Source organism: Talpa occidentalis, unplaced genomic scaffold (assembly GCF_014898055.3).
Source record: "Talpa occidentalis isolate TD23 unplaced genomic scaffold, MPIMG_talOcc4v2.1 talOcc4.9, whole genome shotgun sequence".
Taxonomy (NCBI): Eukaryota; Metazoa; Chordata; class Mammalia; order Eulipotyphla; family Talpidae; genus Talpa; species Talpa occidentalis.
The window spans coordinates 85,436,931-85,446,713 of record NW_023605305.1 but is presented as its reverse complement, the minus strand read 5'-3'; positions in this window follow the sequence as shown (position 1 = coordinate 85,446,713).

Here is a 9,783-nt window from a genome sequence, read left to right as displayed (position 1 = left end):
TCCTGTGCTGACTGCTGCTCCTCTCTGTCCCTGGTAAATCCTCTCACCCCCTCCCTTCACCTCTGGCCTACACCCCGGCTCTTGTATGCATAAATAAATAAATCTTTAAAAGAAAAAACACAAGCCCTAATTTTCCTTAGTATAATTTAACATCAAGGGCCATGTTAAAAAAAAAAAAAAAAAAGCTTGTGGAGAAACCTGGATGAGTCTATAAAGTTTAATGTGCACATCTAAAGAGAACAAGGAAGTGGGGTGGCAGCCAAGGCAGGTGTGTAGCCTGGGGTCTGAGGGTACCATAGCGTGACTGGAACAAAATGGCAGACACAAGTGATCTCTGCTAGCAGTTTTCCATTAAATCCACCTGAGATCTCTCTTAGGTGACACACATCATTTCTGCTCTGAGACAAAAACGCAAAGGAGATTTTAAAGGAAAACCTGAGTTTTTAATTCATTTCCGTATTCAACTAAAGTGTATTTTCCCCTAATCAAATGAAAGGGACTGCAGTGTCTGCTAAAATGAAGAGGAAACCTAAACCATCCAAATACTGCTAAAGAAGCACCCACTGCTGTTACAATTTGGGAAATTGCAAGGGTTGGGAAAGTTGTGAGCAAGGAAATGTGAATGAAGACTATTGTAGGTGAGAAACATTTTGGTAGTCTGAATGACCAAATACAGATCTTTTAAGTCATAATACTGCAAATCGGAAGAAAGAGGAAGGAGCCAGTCCCTGGCCCTTCCTGTAGATCTCCCTTCTTCCCCACCTCTTATTTGCAGAACCTAGCAGAAAGCTACATAATAAATGTACTTTTTGTGGTCCCAGTCAGTCAGAGCATCACAAAGCTGATTATACAAAGATAGAGGGTATATTTGAAGCTGAAAGACAACAGCTTAATGACCAGCATGTTCTGCCCCTTCACCTATTCAATATCCGTTCATAGCCCTCTATTCAGAGTTGAATTTCCTTACTATAAACCTTGTTTTGTAGTTATATTAAGGTATAACTACCCTTTGTATAAATAAAAATGTCCTTTCCCTTCCCAGAATAGGTGGAACACAAAGCCTTAACTCCTCAAATTTAGTAGCAATGCCATTGATTAGTCTGTGGCCTGAAAACCAACCCAAACAACTCAATTGTTTTTTTGTTTTTTTTTCTTTAGGGGGCAGGGAGAGGAATGAAGATGTCTCCAGGTACAGAATCATCCATCTCACTCTTAAACAAGGATGACAAACTGCTACATGGCTCCCTGATACAACGCAGACTTGTGGTTACAAAGCAGCCCTTTATCAGGACAGGTCCTGCTTGACCTGCCAGTCTCAGGCCCCAGTCTTTAACCCTGCCAACCTAAAAATGTAGGAGGTAACTAAAAGGCAAGCACATTTTTGGGGATCAAAGAATTGCAATTCAGGGGACAGAGATAAAGGTAGAAAATCTAAAACATGCCTCAAGGAGGGACAAAGGCAGGGGGCAGGGAGCTATGGCAGGAAGAGTGGAATTAAGTAGTTAAAAAAGCTGATTCATGTGAAGCTTGAACTACTTTTGGCTATATATAATGAGTTACAGATTCTGTTCTCTGGCAAAAAGTTCATATCCATCTGCGATGACTTCTCAGTATTTGCCTGATAATGTCTTAAAAGAATTAATTTTGGCCCAGTTCATAGGACAAAGGGTAATGCATTTTCTCTGGAATGACTCCATTTTAAAAATGGCTCCACAGTTGCCAGCTTTTCATAACCCTCTCAGCACAAGCCCAGCAAGGTACTTGGTTGTAACAACTTCTGATTCAATATGTCACAGTCCCTGCTGAAAGCCTTCCTCCCTTGGTAACCAAGACTTCCAGACTATCAGACCGCAACAGTTGCAGCAACAGGGTGCTGAAATTCAGTGAATTATTAGGTGCAATAGTAAAAGGAACCACTCCCACGTCACCAGTAATTCCTGGTCCATTTTGTCTTATTCATACTCATTGGTTACTGATTCAAAGCACCTATGCCATCCTGCAAGACAGAACCTTAGCTGTAAGTAACTGAATTTTCGGATCATTCTGCTGTTCTAACAGACTAGCAGTTTCTGGGGAAGGGAGTGCACAGCAAGACTAGTAAATCCCATATATATCAGTGTGCTGCCACGCTCTGTTAAAGACTAAACATTTGTGTCAACCCCAAATTCATATGAGGATGCCCCTACTCCCTAATGTGATGATATTTGGAGATGAGACCTCTGGAAGACAGGATTAGATGAGGACATGGACTGTTGTGTAAGCTGCAGGCAGGTACAAGTACCCAATGGGCAATCCTTGGCATGACTGGAGAGAGAAGCTAATTATTAGCTACAATTTCCCTCCTCTTGTCCTGATTGCTGAGAGCCTCTTCTGTGTTAGTTTAGCTTCAGCAAGGTCATCAGGGTGACCTCAAGCCAAAGTCAGTTGCCACCAGTGACCCCCAGGGGTAAGCTTGCCTTAGTATTGCTGCCATTCTCATCATGTGCTGGGTACAGCTCTTGGGAAGCATGCCCTGGCTGGGGGACAGTGATGACAGCAGAGTGGGTCTCCTGGGTAATTACATTCTCATAGCTGTGTGTCTGCAAAGGACATGCTCGCAGTGGCACTCTGGCCTCCAGTCAGCCTTCACCTGGAGTGGAATTGAACTTGGACTCTCCACCTACTCTGACAGGTCCCTTCACATAGCTCGCCCCCAGGCCTTCCTGTCACTTGTCTTCTAACCTGCTCTTTCCAAGTTCTGAGCATCCACCCAACATTAGTAACTGCCCTTGAATGCCAGACTTAGTTTAGGTCCATACTTCTGGAGAGTGGTCAGCTAAGACATGGAGACACCCAAACCACCCCTCAGTTCTGCCTCAGAAGCACTGGCATCTTTCAGAAACATTTCGGGTCAAGGTTATAATGCTCAGTGATTTTTGTAGCAACTGGCAGGTACAAGTATACTCAGCAGCATAAACTGAAAACTGCCAAAATTTCATCCTCCTAGTCAGAGGGTCACAGGAGCTCCCAAGCAGTCAAAGTTCTAAACTGAGAGAAAGGCAGCCTCACAGCAGGCACAGGTGGCACAAGAGTTGGGCCACCTGCTCAGGGACTGGCTTGTGCCTATCCAACTTGCTCGGTCCCTATCCCTTCTATCCCACATCCGCTTGATGCAGGTGGCCACTGTGCAGACTCTGGCCCAGGCTTGCTGGACCACACCGCACCCAGTCCTGGTGATATAGTCAGGCTTACCAGAACTGAGTGACATGTCAGGATCTATTTCCCAAAAGGAGAAGAGTCATCTTCAAAAGAGAGTATGGAGTTGCTCAAAAACCTAGAGGCCTGTGCTTGGATTCTCCTATTAGCATTTGCTGAAGGCTCCATGCAGACTCCCTCTTTGCCACTCAAGTGACATTGCGTCAGCCAGATCTTACGCCCCAAGTGGCAGAGCAGCCAGCACCAGAGCATGGGTTAGCTGTAGAGCCTTTTCCACACCATTTGTGGCTGGCAGCGACACAGTGAATGGAGTGATGGAGTACGTGACACTCACATGTGGTGTATGTTGCCTCTCAAAGCCAAAAAGTCTGCTGGAGGTGAGACCAGCAGGAAAGAGCCACAGTGAGGGGTTGTAGTTTGGGTGACCTGACAGCAGCAGCAGGCAAAACAAAAGGAAGCAAGCTCCTCAGCATTCCTCCAGAGGTCCTGTCTCCTTCTAGTGCCCCCTATTGGCAGGAAAACAGAAGGGAGCAAGCTCCTCAGCATTCCTCCAAAGGTCCTGTCTCCTTCTAGTGCCCCCTATTGGCAGGCAAACAGAAGGGATCTGGCAAAGGAGAAAAGTAATTTGCGAAGCCCCTGCACTGGGAGATAGAGCTAAGTTTGAAGCTAGGGGATCACAGTTTAATAGCTAGGGGACCACAGTTTAATAGCCGTGTGTGTGTGTGTGTGTGTGTATGTGTGTGTGTTCTGAGACATTTTAAAGTGAGGTCTTAACAACCACCCCTGTTAAACTTCAGCCTGCATATCCCAAGAATAAGGACATTGTCCTTTAAACCACAAAACCAGCACCCCCAAGCAAATGAATGGTAATCCCCTAAAGCCCAATATTCAGAGCATAACCAAAGTTCTTCAAATACACACCCTCCCCTGCCAAATTTCTTTCATTCCTCATTTTCTCAACCACCTTTTGGTTTTTCACAACATTCATATTTAGAAGCATATCCCACTCTGAATTATTTCCCCTCTGTTGGTTAATTAGTTCCTCTGTTCCATATGTTTCCTGCTAACCAGGTTAAGTCTGAAAGTTTGATTATATTCAGGGTTTTAATGTACTGTGTAAGGTCAATTTCTATATCCTTGATAATGCTAAATTTCCTTATTTGGTTACATTATAATGGCATATGGTTTTTCCCTTTGAGCTTTTTTAAGAGTATGTGTTATTTTTAATATTTTTATTCAGGGTGGTAAATTGAAACAGAACAGTGGAGGCTGTCCACACCCTCCCCAGAGGCAGCCCAGCAACAAGGTTGTATGTCTTTAAAGAGATATGATGCATAAATGTGTATTTGTGCACCAAATCTTTTTTCTTCATAAGCAATAGCACATTAAACAATCTTGTGAATTTAAATTTTTAAAATTTTTGTTTTTCCATCATAAATTAGATGAATTAGACCTGTAGCAGTGTCTTCTGAATGCTATTTAAAAGAAACCTATAGACGTCTTTCCAAATACAAGATTAAGAGAAACTAGTCTCCTGCTCACAGCACCTAACAGACCCCAAAAAATTCTAGCCACTAGCTAAGTCTCATTAATGCTGTTTAATCATGCCACATTTCTTCAGTCTGGAATTTCTGCTTTTCCTCTCAGCTAAGAGGCTGGGACGGACTTTTTATTTCCCAGAGGGCCTCCCAGATCTGTGCTGGCAAATGCAGCAAAGCCTTGGCTTCTAAACCGGTCCACCAGCAGCTTTCAAGCCTGCATTCTCCAAAGAGGGAAGCCTCTGGTTGTCTTAGCAGGGCACTTCCCTCCCATCAAATGACTCCACCCACACACTGAGTGGAAACACCTCAGGAATATTTGTAACAGATTCCAAAATGAAGTCCCTGCACTGAGACCCTTCAGGTTAATCTGGAAACTGGTTGTTTCTTTTCTGGGTCACTGCCTACAAACTCTAAGTGGTGTCTATTTCCGTCTGACTTAATTTCCCCAGGGACTTCTGCTGGCTCCATCCAGGCTTTTTGGTTTTGTTTTTTTTAATCTGAAGGCATGCTCATCATTTTTGTTTTTTTTAATTCACATTTTTGGACAGGAGGGATCCATAGGCAAGTGGGGAGCAAGATTCCTTGGCCTCCTATGAGGCCAGGACAGTTTCACAGCGGTGTCTGGGGCAGACTTTGAAGATTACCCTCTGCTGCCCTGTGGCCTTCTTTCTCCATAACCCTCGTGCTTGTAATTTGGGTGAGGGTATTGGTCTGTCTGGTGCAGGATGAGTCCCAGGGGAAATGGAGATGCCCTCAGGATTGTCCAGATTTGACATACAGAGAGGGCTTTGTGAGAGCAGTCCTCATTTATACTTTGAAGACATGAGGGTGGAGATGGTTTGGTTCTCAGGATGGAAAATTGGGGAGGACATGGGTTATTTCAGTTGTCCAGGTGACAGTGTGGGGTCTCCAAACTGTTCATTCATCTGCTGGCTATCCAGGTCAAGACACTTTGTGGCACTGGGCCTTCCCCTCAGGTAGAGCAGGTGCCGCCACCACCCCACCTGTCTGGGTTGAGCTGAGCTCTGTAGATTCCAGGCTGGAGACCCCTGGCTCTAGGCTTTACCTCTCGTGAAAACTTAGCCCGGAAAATCCTCTAAAACACTCTGGTCCTTTCTTTCCACCCTTTGAAACATCTGCCCAGCTTATGATAGTCCAGCAGAAGGAATTTAGGGCCGGCAGAGGCTGAGCCCTCCTCCCAAACCCACTCACGCTGTCACCTCCACCGCACAGCTGCTCTGTGTGGCCCTCCGGTTGGATCACAGGAGAAATATTCATCCCAAATTGGGAAGAGTAGAGCATACTGCTTCTTTGAATGTTTTCTTATTTTTTTTTTTATTTTTTGTGGGACCCTCGCCGGTGGCTGGGGATCGAACTAGTGCTGCAGAGGCTGCGGGCAGCCTCACAACCCAGTGCTCAACCGCTGCACCACTAGGGGAGGCCCTGAATGTTTTTTTAAAAGAAAGTATATCATTCTCAGTGGGGAGGGAGACTACTAACTCTCTAAACTCTCTGCCACATCCCCAGAGCTACCTCATCTGAAAGAGGAAAGTGAGAATGTCCAAGAAGTGCAATACTGTCTATGATTTACTTCTTATTTGATTGAGGGTCAGAGCATTGAATAAGTTAGACATTACTGGGGTTGTAAAAAATCAAATTGTTCCAAAAGATAAACCCTAAACAATGTCTCCTCTTATCACTACCCCCAGTGTCCTCTCTCAAGACAACTGCTTGTGCTTGTAAATCCTTCTAGAGTCATCATGCTCATACCCACTCATGTTGATGTGGCTTCTCGTACCTCTTCTTTTGTTGGACTTAAATGGTAGCAAACTACATGTACTGTTTTGCTCATTTTTCTCATCAACAATATGTCTTGGGGATAATTCCATAATAGTACATAGAATTCCCCCTCCATGTTCTGGCCTTATTTAGCCAGAACAACAAAAACAAATATTGGATATATATATGCGTGTGTGTGTGTGTATACATATATATGAATATATAACAGGCAATTTGACAACACAAAACACTTTCAAAAACTACTGGACATTGGGACCTCCCTGGTGGCCTAGGGGTTAAGTCTCAGCACTATCACCACTAGGACCTAGTTCTATCCCTGACCAGGGAGGGAGCTGACCCACATGGTGCAGCAGAGCTCTCCTGTCTCGCCCGCTGCTCTCCTCACCAGTGTATCCTCTCACCCCTCCACCTCTGGCCTATACCCCAGTTCTTCTATACACACACACAAAAAAAAACCCACAAAAGGTACTGGACATCAACAAATACCCTGAGGATTCTGAGGCTAACATTAGGGAGGGGGAGGGAAAGAAATGGGGACACATGGGATGGAGGGGGAAGAAAAATTTAAAGCAAGGAGACAGAATTTGTGTAGTATTAAACAAGTAGAACGTGAAACCAGTACATAATTGCTTATACGTGAAAAAAAAAGTTTTATTATTAATTTAAGTGGAAAGGAGGGAGACAGGTTGAGGGGACAGGTTATAAGTTGCATTTATTTGAAGTCACTTGTTCTGTAAATTGGGTTTTGAAATTCTGTAGATATTTTACACAATTATTAAGTGACTTAATTAAACAAAACACCTTTTTAAAAAATTGACTTCTTTAATTAATACCCTATTAATTGCTTCCAGTCTGTCTTTGTTCAAAACAGGTTACAAAGACTATCCCATGCACACTCCCAGGATAAGTTATGGAAATAGAAGAGCTATGTCAAAAAAAAAAAATCGGGCCTCCCCGGTGGCGCAGCGGTTGAGCGCTGGGTTGCGAAGCTGCCCGCGGCCTCTGTGGCGCCGGTTCGATCCCCGGCTGCTCCCCGGCCACCGGAGGAGGGTCCCACATGGCGTGCAGACCTCTCCTGCCGCCCGCTGCTCCCCTCAGCAGTGTACTTCGGTCCTTCTGCCTGCTCTGCTCCCCGCTCTGGCTCTGGTGGGTTCTCTCACCCTCCCGCGCTTCTGACTGTACCCAGTGCATGTATAAACAAACAAACAAACAAACCAGCAAACAAATAAATAAAGCATGCCTCTAATAAAAAAAAAAAAAATCATGTACTTTTGAATTTTATAATCTTCAATCTTTCCTGGCTGCTCAGCTTTCCTCTTGTTTCATTCTGTGTCCAGCCAGCATCCCCCCCACCCCGCACCCCATCTTCCTGTGCCGTGGCAACAGGTGCTCTGCATCAACAGCTGTCTCCCCGGTGCTGACACTTAGGAGACCCCATCTGGAATGACCTCATCCTGGACAATTTCACAGCCCGGCATGCGAAGGTCAGCCCTGAGCTGGTTGAAGCAATTCAGTCATTCTTAAACACTTTTGTACCAAAGATGGAGAAAGGAAAGGACTGGAAAAAATCAGAGAAGAAGGCCTGCCTTTGAATAATGAGCATAACTCAGAAGAAGGGTGGACTTTCTTTCTCTTGGCGCTGTAACCAACTACCCAGTCCCTGAAGGTCTCCATACCTCCCCGTCCGCGTGTATGATCTGAAAACCACAGACAGAATTCTTTCTCAGGCCCCCTCTTCCCTTGAGAGTCTGAGGGTTCAAAGGCAGCTGAGGTCACGGTGCTGGTCCTCCCAAGCTTGCTGTATTCAGAAAGTCAGAAATGTCACAAATCAGCACAATAATACCCAAGCGGGTCCTCCAACACCATCGGGGTTCTGCCCTGGTGTGCCAGCTGTGGGCTGGGCTGGGGGAAGGGCCTCCACATGTGCTGATTCCCAGGGTGACAGGCCCACTACCAGGGTCTTAAACTGCCAACATGATGTCACAGAACTCAGAGTTGGGGGGGAGGGGCTCCCTGCCCTCTGGTTCCAGCAAACCACCCATTTGGAGGTCAAAGGAAGCTTTTTCTTCAGACTGGTCTGTGTTGAGAGGTCTTCAAAAAAGAGGAGAGGTTTGAAGGAGGCCCTGCAGGCTGCCAGCTGAGGACCTGTTCCATGGTGCCTGACAAACAATTCAGACTCGCTGAGAGAGACAGAGTGCGAGAAAGGGAATGTTTTCAGCTCAAGTGTGTAAGAGGCTCCATAATGGAGTCCTGACACCCTTCCACCTCTCAGTTCTTCTAGAACCCACTTCTATTTGTGATTTGATGTCATTGCTTCCTGCCATCAAGGGGCTTCTCTCCAAGTGTCAGGAAATATGACCAAGGCAGCCCAGGGCCGTGTCCTCACAGTTAACAATTCAGAGGAAAAGCAGTGTACCCCTTGTGGAGAGCTCGTGGAGCCACTGACTCTTAACTGGGCACAGAAGGAAAATAATCAGGTCTACAGGCCCCCTGCCACCAGAGCCTAGGACACAGGCTTGCCCTGCCACCCACGAGAGTTACCCCACAGAATCTTCCAGGGCACAGAGTGATACTGGGCAGCTAAGCACATGGGTGAGGCTCTGTGGAGAGACAGAAGAGAAGGTGTGAGGTCAAGGCATGCATGAGTGGAGGTCCAGCACAGAAAATTGAAGGTGCATCTGGGAGCCAAATGCATAAACCGGTGGTTATTGGCAGGAGTAATCCCCTCCCCGCCTGGAATATTTGGCAATGTCCAGGATGATATTTGTTGTCCCTGCTGAGGATGGGAATAGAGCAGGGGCTGCAACCGTCATCTGGAGGGCAGAGGCCAGGGATGCTACTAAACATCCCAAAACCCCACGATTCAGGACAGTCCCCATGACATAGACTTTTCCAGTCCAGACATCAATAGTGCCGAGACTGAGAAACTGCCATACAGGACAAGTGGGAGACAGGGCAGGGAGGGCATGATGCAGTAGGGAGCTTGCAATTAGTGAGGCTACAAAAAGGCTAAGGCATTTAGGCTTCGTGCTGAGACTCTTCAAAGAGCAGGGTGAGAAGGGGTAGGTGAAGGCTAAACTAATTTGAGCCCAGCTCCTTCTGCCTTGCATCTCTGCACATACAACTGGCCCTTTTTAATCCGCTGGGACTCAGGTTAAATGTCACCTATGAAGGAGACCACCCCAGATCACCTAATCGGAATCCCCCACCCACATTCTCCTTATCTCCCAGTTTCTTATTCCTTTCC